At 41.7% G+C, this 14,014-nt stretch overlaps 1 protein-coding gene across 1 annotated transcript in view; it reads left to right on the forward strand.

The window, feature by feature from the left end:
- Positions 1-1,952: 1,952 nt before the first annotated feature.
- PSMD14 (proteasome 26S subunit, non-ATPase 14) overlaps positions 1,953-14,014 on the forward strand; it is a 103,989-nt gene continuing 91,927 nt past the window's right edge. Inside the window, exon 1 of the mRNA XM_055122775.1 lies at positions 1,953-2,108. The gene's annotated coding sequence lies outside the window, so the exon portion shown is untranslated. The remainder of the gene's footprint in view (positions 2,109-14,014) is intronic.

Below are 14,014 nucleotides of genomic sequence, written 5' to 3' on the forward strand. Positions count from 1 at the left end.
TACGTGTAATACATAAAATATTTTTATTCTAAAAACTGGAAATCTTGAGTAATAAATTATAATAATGGAAACCAGATTCTACATGTTCCTCAGGGTTTTCAATTATTTCTGTTTATTGTAGTAGTTGTTGATTGAATAATGTTTTCAATTTTTTTCCTTAATGTCTGCATTCTTTGTTATGTCTTACCACTGAAATCACTGATCAATCAGTTTAGTGGTCACCTAATGACTGGAAAGAGATTTTCTTAATAACCCTCAATCAATAAATCTTCTAGTCTTTCATGAGGGGCTTATACATTCCATACAAAAGAAGTTTGTAATTCTAGTTTAGCCATCACTTTTTGCTTGACTATATAAAAAGTTTGGGGTGTTCCTGGGTTTTTCCTGAGCATTCACACAGCCCTAACTATGCATAGAAACCTAAGCACACACAGTACTTTTTAGATTCCTTGAAATGTATCAGATTTTCAGTGTCCCTGTGAACCTTTTAGGAAATGCTCCAAACAAGTTGAAAATTCTTTGAATTTTTGGAGCTTAGATCAACCGAGTGGAGGCAGTGAGATCAAGGACATCACTGAGCATTTCAGAAAGAACTGTGTTGAAGACTGGAGGGAGACTAGAGGAAGAGCAGTTGTGGAGTAAAAATGTTATTTTACAGATTAGACACATCATAGTTTCTAGTATGATTAAGGGGTTATTAGAAACAGGAATTAGGGTAACATAGTTGGTTTTGTGGGGGAGCCACCCATAAAAAGAGGAATGGGGCACACCCATCAGTGCTCTGGTGGTACACAGAGGAACTATGTGGTGCTGGGAACTCAGAGTATGACACCGGCTAGGCTGAAAAAAAAAAAAAAAAGAGAGAGAGGCAAGTTTGGGGAAAAAATGAAGTAAATCCCAGCACAATAAATATTATCTGTGGGAGAGAGCACAGTGGTAAAGTGCTTGCCTTGCATGCGCCTGATTCGGGTTCCTCAAAACCACAAATCCCCCTCTGAGCACAGAGGCGGGAGTCCCTGAGCACATTCAGTGAGGGCAAAATCCACTCACCACTCTAACTCCCTTCGATTAAAAATACCATACGTAGTTTTCAGAGATTCTACCCACCCAGCCCCTTTTTTGGTAACTGAAGTCAAAAATCTTGGATTCATATACTGTAGTCTCTTGTCCATCCAGTCGACTCATCACGATGTGCTTTGATTTATGAATGCGTTAAGATGTTATTGTTTGGAACAGATTAGACAAAGAGGCAGTTTGCCTCAAACCGAGGATTCTACTAAACTGGAAATAAACTTGTCACTTCTTGGACCGTCATGCTCTTTGAAAACCGAGCAAGGAGCATGATCATAAATAAAACGCTGTTGGTGCCAATTACATTTAGAAACGTAAATGACTCCGTTAAGACCGGCCAAGTTAAATCGAGTTGATAGGAAAAATCAACTCTTCCCAAACGCTAAAGATCACCTATTTAAACTCTTTAGCGTTTGGGAAGAGTTGATTTTTCCTGAAATCCAACCCCGCAGACAGGTCGCGACAAGGTGATTCCCAGTGCACTACGGAAAAGAATGTCTGTCCCTTTTCGTACTCCTTCCATTTTGCTTCTCAGACGACCAACTTAAGTTCAGTCCGAGCGACTCTTAGTTTCCGCGGTGAACTCCAGAGGAGCGTCTGCCCCTGGGCCGAGGAGGCCGCAGCCAGAGACGCTCTCGGCCGCTGGGTCGCGCGGCGGCGGGAGGCAGCCGAGCAGGATGACGGAGGGGCGGGCGCAGTCCCGGCGCGAACTTCCGCCCCGGCTCCGCCTCGCGGCGAGGGAACTCGGGCGGCTCGCGCCGTCGGTCCCGTCCGCTCCGCCGGGGACGCCCGCCGGCTCTCGAGGCGTCTCTCCAATTGGCCGTCGGGGGAACGGAAGCCGAGGCAGGACTGCGAACCCGGAAGTGCTTCGCGGCGGAAGCCCGGGCGACTCTTTTGAATGGAATCGGGCTGATTCATCGCCGGTTCGCGGAGCCTGAGCCCGGCCGAGTCCGAGCCGCTGCCGCCGCCGCCGCCGCGTCATCGCAGCAGCGAGACAGAGGTTCCGATCGTGGCTTCCTGCTCCCGTCTTCCGTCAGGTAAGGCAGGGTAGGCAGGTCCCGGAGGTCTGCGGAGCGATCGCCGCGCTAGGCCGCCGCCAGCCCCGTGCTTTCCTGAGTCACGTTGCCCGGCTGAGTCGCCCCTGGCGGGCCGGGGCCCTGGGAGGAGGAGCCCGGGCTCCTGCATCCTGCTCGCGGGCTGTCCGGCGTCCTGGGAGAACTGGGGCTGGACGTGCTCCTCTTGCTGCCTGTGTTTCTGCTGAGCTGAATTCTTCACGTCTGGGGCATCGCTCCTTCCTAACCGGGCCGGTCCGTGTTGATGGGCCCCTGCGTTCGTGCTTTATTGTTGGAGAACTTCAAGGCGGCCCGAGGAAGCCAGGTGGACAGAATAACAGTCACTTTCCTCTTGGAGTGCTTGTTTGCTCTGTCACTACCCTTTCCCAAAGGCTAGGCCGTGGCGCTTTTATCTTGATGTTGGGTTTTCAGCCTCTTTCAAAACCAAACAATTCCCCCTCCTCCTCACACCGTGCACTTGTTTTTAACCTTGAATATCTTCACGATTGTGTTGACTCCTGCCAGGTCTTTTAACTTCACCTTCCATTTGTCCTGGTTGAGTTGTTGCTGGTGGACTGTTTTCTGCTATAAAGTCGCAGGCTGCTTCTGTGTGTTACCTGATGGGATTTAATTTGCTCGGGACTTCACTTCCTGCCAGTCAGAGTGTAAACTTTTCCAAAGAGTTTGAGTATAAATCTGGTGACCGAACGACAAGTTGTTGAAATTCTCATGGTAAACCAAATTTTTTCCATGGGAGTAGGGGAATAAAAGTTAACGACTTATATTTGAAGGCTGAACATTTTTTTTTACTTACCCCAAAAGTGGGTTTTTAAATTTTTTTATTGCTTAGTGATGTTACTTGATAGTATGGAGTAAGCAGAAATAACCGAATACAATTTTGAGATGATAAACATAATGGTGATGTTCTTGTTTTGTCATTTAAAATTTTATGTGCCAGGGATGTAATTCAAAGGACTGGAGTACACCTTGGCGTGTACAGGGCCCTGGGTTTTATTCCTAAAGTAATGGGCTTTAGCTCTGATGGTCCCCAACAGTGCCAGGGAGCCCCCACCTATGTTTTAAATTGTATAGATTGTTGTACATATGAATGGATTAAGAAATAGATGACTCAAGAATTAAAATGTTTTTGGTATTATTTAGTGAAAAGCATGAATATAGTCTTGAATTTGCCCTAGAACAGACTTACATAAACTAACAAAGTTTCATTGTCAGTATCTTTAACCTGTTGAGTGTGAACTATTATTTCCTTCCCATTTCTTTACTCCCCACCTGTGGTGCTTGGTGAATATGAATAAAATACACTGTTGTTATAACATAGAAATTGGATTTTAGGGGCTGGAATGAGCTATAGTATAGCAGGTAGGGCGTTTGCCTTGCACGTGGCTGACCCAGGTTCGATTCCCAGCATCCCATATGGTCCCCCGAGCACCACCAGGAGTGATTCCTGAGTGCAGAGCCAGGAGTCAACCCTGAGCATTGCGGGGGGGGGGGGGGGAAGGTCCAAAAGAAGCAAAAAAAAAAAAGAAGAAATTAGATTTTAACCTCTCTGATGGAAGTTTTTGTTGTATTTAATTTTTCTTTTTAATGGCAGTCATGCTCCAAGTGCTTGAGCCCTGTGATCAGAGGCCACCAAAGCTACACTCTGCTGTTGCTCTGGGACCAAGATTGCAGGCTATGAACCAAGAGCCAATCATTGACCAGACACAGGTTCTGTCACCTGTGAGGCTTGACCTCCCTGTTCCTCACACATCCTGTAAATTTCTGTTTAGTCCTTGAATTCAGTACCCATATTTGAAAATTGGCATCAGTAATTTTATTTGTGGGGTTGGAGTGATAGTACAGAGGGTAGGGTGTTTGCCTTGCACACAGCCGACCTGTGTTAGGTCCCTGATATCCCATAGGGTCTCCTGAGCACTGCCAGGAGTGATTCCTGAGTGCAGAGGCAGGAGTAACCGCTGAGCATCACCTGGTGCAACCCCAAAAGAAAAAATATATATTAGTTTTCAGTTTTGTTGCCATGTTCTTTATATATTCCACTTACAAAAGCTTCACCTGGATACTCATTATTTCTTACTTACAAATTATAAACATTGCATTTTATACTTGTTTTGACATTTCTGCTTTATCATACTTCAGTATTTTATATGAAATGATAATTGGATTATACTTTCATTTAGGACTGGAGCGATAGCACAGCGGGTAGGGCATTTGCCTTGCATGCGGCCAACCCAGGTTCGATTCCTCCGTCCCTCGGAGAGCCCGGCAAGCTACTGAGAGTATCCTGCCCACATGGCAGAGCCTGGCAAGCTACCCGTGGTGTATTCGATATGCCAAAAACAGTAACAAGTCTCACAATGGAGACGTTACTGGTACCCTCTTGAGCAAATTGATGAACAATGAGAAGACCATGCTACAGTGCTCATCCCATTTAACTCTTAAGGCAGTAGTAATAGTAACAGTTACCAAGTTCCTATGAGTGTTCCAGGCACTATAGCGCTTTGTATTTATTTGTAGAACAGAATAAGGTCTGTATTGTCCCCATCTTATAGATGAGGTCTAAAGTATGAATAGGTGATGAATCCAGGATTCAGATATAAGTCTTATAGGCTCCTCTCTAGCTCTACACTAGTATTCTTTCCTTTTGTGTTTTTCATGGGATTTTATGCCAGGCTTTTTAGACTGTTCCAGGCAGGTTCTTAGTGATGTTCTCTCTCTCTCTCTCTCTCCACACACACACACACACACACACACACACACACACACATACCCACACACACACACACACGTATATTTGATGTTTTGCACACACACACGTATATTTGATGTTTTGTTTGAATGTTGTGGGAAAGAGCATAAAATGTGTGTATGTGTGTGTGTGTATAATTTCATCTTAACTATTATGAACTGGGGACTGGAGCAATAGCACAGCAGGTAGGGAGGGCATTTGCCTTGCACGTGGCTGACCTGGGTTTGATTCCTCCATCCCTCTTGAAGAGCCTAGCAAGCTACTGAGAGTATCCCGACGCTTGGCAGAGCCTGGGAAGCTCCCCATGGCGTATTCGATATGCCAAAAACAGTAACAAGTCTCACAATGGAGATGTTACTGGTGCCCACTCGAGCAAATCGTTGAACAACAGGAGGACAGTGCTACATTATGAACTAAGGGAAATTTGCTTTCAAAATCTTATTTACATAGTTTAATGTTGACTCTGCCTTTAAGGAAATTAGAAATGTGTGAGGATTTGGGTTTGTTTGATCCCTATTGTTGCAAAAAAAAAACAAAAGTGTGCTGTGAGGAGAAAAGTTCTTTTCACAGAGGGTAGAGAGATTAGAAATACAGTGAGATAATGTACATGAATTGTTTTTTAAAGAGATTTAGTGTCAATCTGACAATAGTGTTTAATATCTAATAGATTGGGGAGTTAAAAACAGAAATTAGGAAGCAAAATGAAAAATAGCTAAATTTCATAATTTATCTTCACTAATTTTTTTTGGAGTTTTATGAATTATTGGAACACAGCCTTGTGAAAAGATTAAAAAGTTAAAATAATTCTAGGGGTCATGGATATGGCTTATAGTGGCAGAACACATGCTTAGTATGTGACAGGCTCTGGGTTTGATCCCCAGCAACTTATGACACTTTCTCAGGACCAGGGTGTCCTGGTGTCCCCCCAGTGCTGCCCAGACTGAATCCTGCGCCCTGAACTCTCAGGTCTACACTACTGGGTCAAGTATTATTGTGAATAGTCTCCAGAACCAGGTACTAAGGCACCTCAAGGTATGACCTCTAAAACAGAATTCATATTCTAAGTTCTGTTTAGGTAACTAAAGGATCTGTTTTTCAGCTATCCATGATTTCATATGTCATTTACTAAAAATACCTGATCACTCATTTTCATTCCAGTGTGAATATCATCTAACACGAGAGTCTTATCAGATATTTAACTCAATTGGAAAATAGAAAAGTATCAACCTTTTGAAATTGCTGATACCTCTTTGTACTGTTCTTTACCTACTAGTATTCTAAATATGTGTGCTACTGGGAAAAGTTAAAACTCTCTATTAATAGTATCTGAGTGGGGGCTGGAGAGATAGCACAGCGGGTAGGGCGTTTGCCTTGCATGTGGCCGACCCGGGTTCAAATCCCAGCATCCCATATGGTCCCCTGAGCACGGCCAGGGGTAATTCCTGAGTGCAGAGCCAGGAGTAACCCCTGTGCATCGCCCGGTGTGACCCAAAAAGCAAAAAAAAAAAAAAAAAAAAAAAGTATCTGAGTGTTTAAATAAGGCTAATCATATAAATGAGCTCTGGAGTTCTTTGTTTTGTGATAGGCGTAGAATTTGGTTTTGATCCATATACCTTTCCTAAGGCTTTTATTTGTAAAAAATAGAAATTGCCTTTTATTATATAGTATACTACTTTAATATTATGAATGTTGCCAGATTCTGTAAAATACTGTTGTGTTTAATTTAGTTCTGTGAAATACGCCCGGAGTTTTGGAAGTTACTAAGTGACAAACTGAAAGGAGGTTGAGTGAATTGTAGCTATAGTCAGAGGATGGTGGTGCTATTGGCCATATTCAGATTTGTTATTTAGTGTTTTGTGTTTTATGAGAGGGCTACATCCAGTGGTGCTCAGGGCTGAGTCCTGTCTATGTGCTCAGGGATCACTCCTTATAGGGCTCAGGGAATCATATGGGGTCCCAGGGGTCAAATCTGGTTTGGCCAGTTCCAAGGCAAAAACCTTCCCTGCCTTACCTACTGAACTGTCTATCTGGCCCCTCATTACTTACTATATGTATGTCATTGTAGCAGATTATTTTTTATCTTTTTATCTTTTTTATCTTCCATTATCTTCTTTAACCTTCTAAGCAACTGTGAGGTGAATATGTTAATTTTGCAAGGAGAAACAGGCAGAGAGAAGTACCTGAAGGATACTATGCTTCATAATAATAAGTGTTATAACCAGCATCTGAATTCTTAATTCTTAAACATCCTTTGGCAAAAAAAAAAAAAAAATAGAAAGGGAGAACTGGGGACATTGGTGGAAGGAACTGGACATGGTTTTGGGATTTGTGTTGGAACATTGTATGGCTGAAACTCAATCATGAATAACATTGTGGCTTTGGTGATTAAATTAAACATTCTAGGGGAAAAAAAAAGGAGAAATTACCATCTAGGTCCAATAAAGATGTGTGCAGATTTGGGTTGAGAAAGATAGTTAAACTCTCCAATGTGCGTGTTTTGTATACAGGATTTCTGGTGGGTTTTTTTTTTTTCTTTATCCTTGACAGAACTATTGCATAGACTCCTAAGTACTGCCAGGAGCAACCACTGAGTGCCACTAGATATAGCCCAGAAACAAAAAGGTGTGTGTGCAGATTCGAATACACACTTCTGCAAAATGGACATATAGGTGGGCAACGAGCATGTTAAAAAGAAAATACGGGCTGGAGTGATAGCACAGCGGGCAGGGCGTTTGCCTTGCACGCGGCCAGCCTGGGTTCGATTCCCAGCATCCCATATGGTCCCCCAAGCACGGCCAGGAGAAATTCCTGAGTGCAGAGCCAGGAGTAACCCCTGTGCATTGCCTGGTGTGACCCAAAAAGCAAAAAAAAAAAAAAAAACCCAACAATGCATAATTGACTTATTGTGAAATAAATGCCAGTTTGGGGCATTTGAATGATGGAGTGCAGTGCAGAGCTGAGCAATAGTACAAAGGGATAGGTGACTGCTTGAACATGTCTGACCTGGGTTGGGTCCCTGGCACCCCATGTGGTTCTCTAAGCACCACCAGGAGTTTTCCCTGAGCCAGAGGTAAACTCTGAACACAGTCGAGTGTGGCCCCAAAATAAAATATACTATAAACTGAACATTTCTATGATCATATAGAAATTTCTGGAATAGAAATTTTTTAAAAGCTACAATGAGATACTGCCTCACACTGGAGAATGGCCTTTATCAAAAAGAGTAAAAATGATGGGCTGGAGAGAAGAGGGTAAGGCACTTGCCTTGCACACAGCTGAATTGTGTTTTATCCTTGATACCACCTTTAGTCCCCTAAGCCCACCAGGAGTGGTCCCTCAGTGCAGAGCCAAAAGTAAGTCCTGAGCACTGCTGGATGTGGCACAAAAAACCAAAAACACAAGGCCAGAGCCATAGCACAGTGAATAGGGCAGTTGCCTTGCATACAGTTGATCTGTGTTTGATCCGGGTTTAATCCCGGTACCTCATGATCCCACAAACACTTCCAGGAGTGATTCCTAATTGCAAAGTCAGGAGTAACGACTGAGCACCACCAAGTGTCACACAAAAACAAGACAATGTAGAATAATGACACACAAGACAAAAAAAAAAAAGAAACCAAAACAAGTAAGTAGTGGAGAGGTGAGGGAAACAATGAACTTTTGTACATTATTGGTGTGGAATATAAATTGTGTCATTTTATGGAACATGATATTGAGATTTCTCAAAAAATCAAAAATATACAGTATGATCCAGCAATATCACTCCTTAGGATTTACCCCAAGAATGTGGAAATACTAATTCAAAAAGATTACACATAGCAGCATTACTTGCAATAGTGGAGACATAGAAACAACCTAAATACCCATCTTCAGGTGATTGGAAAAATAAGTTGTGGCACATATATCAAAGAAATGCCATGTACCTATTTGAAAAGAAGAACATTTGCCTTTGGCAAAACATAGATGGAATTTGAGGTTATTATGCTAAGTGGAATTAAAAGTGAAAAACCAGTACAGGAAGATTTTTCTCAAATGGAATATAGAGCTACCAAAGAAAATAGATCATAATAAAAACGACTCAGTGTCTATTATTTTGTAAAAATAAGATGATTACCAGAGATTTAGGGGAAGTGGATGGAGAAGAGGGTAGAAGGGGTTTAATCTGATAATGAAAATGGCACTAAAACTTCACTGGTGAGAGCGGTGATGCTTATACACTCACAGAGGTGTGAAGTTGTGCTCCTGAACTTTATGTGATACTGCATTATGTACTAATGGTAAGTCAATAAAATTAATTGTAGTCAAATATTTTTAAATCCTTAAATCTTTGAAATGTGTAATATATATAAACATACATGTTACAGTCATGTGCATGTTTATACTTGTTCTGAATATCCGTTGACAGTTCTTATAGATAATCCTTGGAGTGGAATTACCTGATGAACTTCGAAGAACTGTCAAAATTTTCAGCACTCAATTATCTTTAAGTTTGAGAAAACTATACAATTGTATAGTTATCTAAAGTTGCATAGTCTTGAGATTTTGTTTATATCAGTGATTTTCAACTGAAAGTAGTTTTATCATTCTGAGTCCATTGCTAATGTCTAGAGATACTTTTTGACTATCATGACTGGTTGGTACTACCAGATTGAGTGGATAGCAGGACTAAAGAGTTACTACTAAATACCTGTAATGCATTTGACAGCCCCTTCCAACAACAACAAAAAAAAAATTTTGTGTTAGTGCAAAATTTAAAAAACCTTGTCTTATAAACAATCAGTTTTGGGTCATTATTGGAGACTAGAGAGCAAAGGACTGGTAGCACAGTGGGTAGGGCATTTGCCTTACATGAGGCTGATCCAGGTTCGATTCCTCCATCCCTCTCAGAGAGCCTGACAAGCTACCGAGTATCCCGCCCTCACGTCAGAGCCTGGCAAGCTACCTGTGGCGTATTTGATATGCCAAAAACAGTAACAACAAGTCTCACAATGGAGACGTTACTGGTGCCTGCTCAAGCAAATCGATGAACAACTGGACAAAAGTGCTACAGAGAGCAAAGGTGTTCAGAGTACTCAGGAATCACTCTTGGTAATGCTCAGGACCATTTGAGGTGCTAATTGAACTGAGGTTAGCCACAGACAAGGCAAGTACTTACCCACTGTATTATTTCTCGAGCCTGTTTTCTATTTCTTTATATTCACCTGTTGTTTCTATAACAGACAAATAACTTTCTTGTGAAAATCTTTTTGATATGCACAAAATATGAAAAATTCTGAACCTTAACTGTGAAGGAAGTTCAAGGAAAGAACTAGAAGATGTATCTCTAAGTTATCTTTTTGAAAGATGAACTGGTGTTTTGGGCAGCATAAGAATGGAAGGTTACTTTAGGGTTATTAGGCACAAGACAGGGTTGCCTGTCTCACCACTCTTCAGCATAGTACGGAAATTCTTGCCTTGGCAGATAGGCAAGAAAAAAATATCAAGAGCATCTAGATGGGAAAGGAAGAAGTCAGGCTTTCACTATTTGCAGATGATATGATATTAAGAAAATCCCAGAGACTACAAAAAAAGCTCCTAGAAACAATAGATTTATTATAGTAAAGTATCAGGTTTCAAAATCAAACAAAAGTCCATGGATTTTCTTTATACAAATAATGAAAGAGAAGAAAGAGATATGTAATAAACAATCCCAATTCACAATTGTTCTGAAGAACATCAAGTACCTTGGAATCAGCTTAACTAAAGAGGTGAGGGACCTATACAAAGAAAACTACAAAATGCTACTTTAAGAAATAAAGGAGGGAATGAGGAAATAGAGACACATCTCCTGCTCATGGATTGGGAGGATTAACATAATCAAAATGGCAATATAGTGCTCCCCAGATCATTATATACATTCAGTGTCATTCCTATAGGAATACCCATGACTTTTTTCAAAGAAATAGATTGTAAGAAACAATAAATCCTCAGAATAGCTAAAGCAATCCTTGGGGAAAAGAAGATGGGTTCTCCAACTTTAAACTGTATTGCAAAAGAATTGTAATTAAAACAGCATGGTAGGGACTGAAGCAAGAGCACAGCAGGTAGGGTGTTTGCATTGCATGCGCTGACCCATTTGAGTCCCAGCATCCTGTATGGTTTCCCGAGTAATACCAGGAGTATTTCCTGAATGCAGAGCCAGGAATAAACCCTGAGTATCGCTGGGTGTGACCTAAAAAGAAAAAGGTAAAAGAAAAATAAAACAGCATGGCATTAGAATAAAGACAGATCTGCAGACCAGTGGAATAAAGTTGAATATCTTAATACTGTCACTGTCATCCTGTTGTTCATTGATTTTCTCGAGCAGGCACCAGCAACGTCTCCATTGTTAGACTTGTTACTGTTTTTGGCATATCGAACACGCCACGGGGAGCTTGCTAAGCTCTGCTGTGTGGGCGAGATACTCTCCGTAGCTTCCCAAGCTCTCCAAGAGGGTCAAAGGAATAGAACTTCGATTGGCCGAGTCCAAAGCAAATGCCCTACACATAGTCTAAAATATATGATCACTTAATCTTTGATAGGGGAGAAAGAAAAGCGTCTTTAACAGGTGCTATGGGAAAACTGGGCAGCTACGTGCAAAAAAATTAACTCAGACCTCTTAACACCATGCACAAAATTCAGATCAAAATGGATTAAAGATCTCAATATCAGACCTAAATCCATAAGGTACTAGAGGAAAATGTAGACAGAACCCTCCATAACATTGAAACTAAAGACATCTTCAAAGATAAAACACCGCTGACCAAGCAAGTTGAAGCAGAGATAAATAATTAGACTACATTAAACCAAGATGCTTCTGCACCTCAAAAGAAATAGTGACCAAGATACAAAGACAGCCCACGGAATAGAAAAAATTATTTTCCCAGTGCCCATCTGATATGGGGTTAATATATGGCACTGGTAGAGCATATATGGCATATATGGCACTGGTAGAACTTTATAAGAATAAAATATCCAACCCCATCAAAAAATGGGGAGAAGAAATGAAAAGAACTTCCTCAGTAAAATACAAATGGCCTAAAGACACATGAAAAAGTGCTCTAATCATCGGGAGGTGCAAATCAAAACAACAGTGAGATATACCACAGAGACTGACACATCAAAAAGAACAAAAACAACTCGTGCTTGTTCACAATAGCTAGAATCTGGAAACAATCCAAGTGCCCGAGAACAGAACAGACGACTGGCTAAAGAAACTTTGGTGCATCTACACAATGCAATACTATGTAGCTGTTATGAGAGAGGAAGTCATGAAATTTGCTTATAAGTGGATGGTTATGGAGAGTATCATGCTAAGTGAAATGAGTCAGAGAGAGAGGGACAGACAGAATGACTGCACTCATTTGTGGAATAGAAAATAACATAATATGAGATTGACACCCAAGGACAGTAGACAGAAGGGCCAGGAATATTGCCCTATTTAGTTGGAAGCTTGTCTCATGAGCTGGGGGAGAAGGCAGCAGGAATAGAGATGGGAATCACTAAGACAGTGATGGTTGGAGGAATCGTTTGGAATGGGAGATGTGTGCTGAAAGTAGATAACCTCTCAGTATCTGTATTGCAAACCATAATGCCCAAAAGTAGAGAGAGAGAGTATAGGGGAAATTTTCTGCCTTGGAGGCAGGGGAAGGGTTGGAAAGGGGGGATATACTGGGGACATTGATGGTGGAGAATGTGCACTGGTGGGGGGATGGGTGTTTGATCATTGTATGATTGAAACTCAAGCATGAAAGCTTGCAAGTGTATCTCACGGTGATTCAGTGAAAAAAGAAGAACCAGTGCTGGTGTAGATGCAGGGAGAAAGGGACTCTCCTTCATTGTTGGCAGGAATGCCAACTGCTCCAGCCTTTTGGAAAAACAATATGGATATTCCTCAAAAAGCTAGAAATTGAGTTTCCATACAACCCAGCAATACCACTCTTAGAAATAGACTGTCGGGGCCCAAAGTGATCATTTCCAACTATCACTGTCACTATCATAGTGGTCACAGTGTAGAAAAGCCATCAATACTTAAGTGTTCATTGCAGCACTATTCACTATAGCCAGAATTTGGAAACAACTTGAATGCCCAAGAACAGATGACTGGATAAAGAAACCATGGTGCATCTACACAATGGAATACTACACAGCCATCCGGAAAAATGAAATTAGGAAATTTGTTTGTAATTGGATGAACATGTTGAGTATTGAGTGAAATGAGTCAGGGAGTGGGACAGACATAGATTGCATTCATTTGTGGGATATTTTAAGTTTTTTTCTTTTTTTGCTTTTTGGGACACACCTGGTGATGCACAGGGGTTACTCCTGGCTCTGCACTCAGGAGTTACTCCTGGCGGTGCTCAGGGGACTATATGGGATGCTGGGATTCGAACCCGGGTCAGCCGCGTGCAAGGCAAACACCCTACCCGCTGTGCTATCGCTCCAGCCCCATTTGCGGGATATTTTAAAAAACATAGTAGGAGGCCAATACCCAAGGAAAGTAGAAACATTGGCTAAAAGCACTGGTCCTTGGTTGGAGGCTTGCCATAAGTTGGGGCAGGGAGAGCAGTTAGGACAGAGAAGAGATTACTGTGACATTGATAGTTGGAAATGATCATTCTGGATAAGAACCAAATGCTGAAAGGTAGTAAAGGGATATACATGATAACCTTTCAGTATTTGTATTACAAAATATACTAGCCCAAAAGATAGATCTTGAGAGAGAAGGAAAGTGTCTGCCGTAGAGGCAGGCTGAGGGATAGAGGGGTGGGGTAGAATATGGGGGTGCCTGGAGGGAAACTGGGAACATTGATGGTGTGAAATGTACATTGGTGAAGGACAGGTGTTGGAATATTGTGTGACTGAAACCCAATCATGAACAACTTTGTAACTATCTCATGGTAATTGAATAAAAATAAAATAAAATGTGGAAAGAATGGAAGGCGATGTAGTAACTATAATGTGTTTCGCTATTGTATCATTTTGAACAAGTTTTTCATTCTTTTTTTTTTTTTTTGCTTTTTGGGTCACACCCGGCGATGCTCAGGGGTTACTCCTGGCTCTGCACTCAGGAATCACCCCTGGCGGTGCTCGGGGGACCATATGG

Source organism: Sorex araneus, chromosome X (genome assembly GCF_027595985.1).
Source record: "Sorex araneus isolate mSorAra2 chromosome X, mSorAra2.pri, whole genome shotgun sequence".
NCBI classification, from domain to species: Eukaryota; Metazoa; Chordata; class Mammalia; order Eulipotyphla; family Soricidae; genus Sorex; species Sorex araneus.